The sequence below is a fragment of the Octopus bimaculoides genome, chromosome 4 (assembly GCF_001194135.2).
Source record: "Octopus bimaculoides isolate UCB-OBI-ISO-001 chromosome 4, ASM119413v2, whole genome shotgun sequence".
In the NCBI taxonomy this organism is placed as follows: domain Eukaryota; kingdom Metazoa; phylum Mollusca; class Cephalopoda; order Octopoda; family Octopodidae; genus Octopus; species Octopus bimaculoides.
The window spans coordinates 116,093,020-116,094,163 of record NC_068984.1 but is presented as its reverse complement, the minus strand read 5'-3'; the positions used below and the strand labels follow the sequence as shown (position 1 = coordinate 116,094,163).

The following is a 1,144-nucleotide window of genomic DNA, read 5'->3' as shown; positions in this document are numbered from 1 at the left end:
ATATATATATACGACGGGGTTCTTTCAGTTTCTGTCTACCACATCCACTCACAAGGCTTTAGTCGGCCCGAGTCTATAGTAGAAGACACTTGGCCAAGTTGCCATGCAGTGCAACTGAACCCGTAACCATGTGGTTGATAAGCAAGCTACTTACCACACAGCCAGTCCTGCGCCTCTCTATCTCTCTCTCTCTCTCCCTATATAGATAGATAGATAGATAGATAGATAGATAGATAGATAGATATTCAATAACTGTGTACGTGCGTGTGTATGTATGCGAACGTGTGTGTATTCTGTGTGCGCATGGGCATTGCATGTGTAACCTGGGAAAAGCATCGACCGTAATTTATAAATGGGTTGTATGCATTTCGATGTCTAGAATTGTATAACCTTTTGTAATCGAGTTATAAAATCTTATACATGTTAAATTAAACACTATAAAATATAGAATGATATATTATATTAAGCGCCTCAGCTTTGTTGTCTTCGTTATTTCGTATAGCTTTGCAGTTTTCCCCGTATACATTTCCCAACACATTAATGTTTTTAATAAATAATATTTATTGACTAGTACGCTGCAGTTTCTGACATATCAGCCCTTTGATCCACTATACATAAGGAGCAAAATAATATTGAAACGTAAAACGCGTTCTGATATTGTTTCCATTGCTTACAACTTTTCATAAATGTAATGCACGCAATTTAATTAAGATATGCGTTGCGTGCAGCAGCGGTAAAACCAATGTTTTGATTGCTTTCTCTCCCGAATCATGTCCCATAATGATTTTGATCCCTAAGTTGATGTGTATTTATTGCAAGTTAAGAAAAATCAGGATATTTGTCTATAGAATTACCTCTTGAAGCATTTAAATTAATTTATTATGGAATGAAACCCATAAATACGAAGAAATACTGAAAAGCTTGTACCTGGAATATTAGTTTCTCATAGAGATCCAAGATAATTATGATCTTTTTGCGAATTAGTTTTTGAAATTGTCATTTTTTTACTTCCTTCAGTCATTTGACAGCGACCATGCTGGAGCACAGCCTCAAAGGGATTTAGTCGAACAAATGAACCACAAGGCTTACCTTTTTAAAGCCTAGTACTAAGTCTATCTTTTTCCGTATATATATATATATATAT

The 1,144-nt window shown here is 35.1% G+C and overlaps 1 protein-coding gene across 3 annotated transcripts in view; it reads right to left on the bottom strand.

Annotated features, from left to right (window-relative positions):
• Nucleotides 1-1,144, bottom strand: part of LOC106876369 (uncharacterized) — a 559,415-nt gene that overhangs the window by 437,451 nt on the left and 120,820 nt on the right. The window lies entirely within an intron of this gene.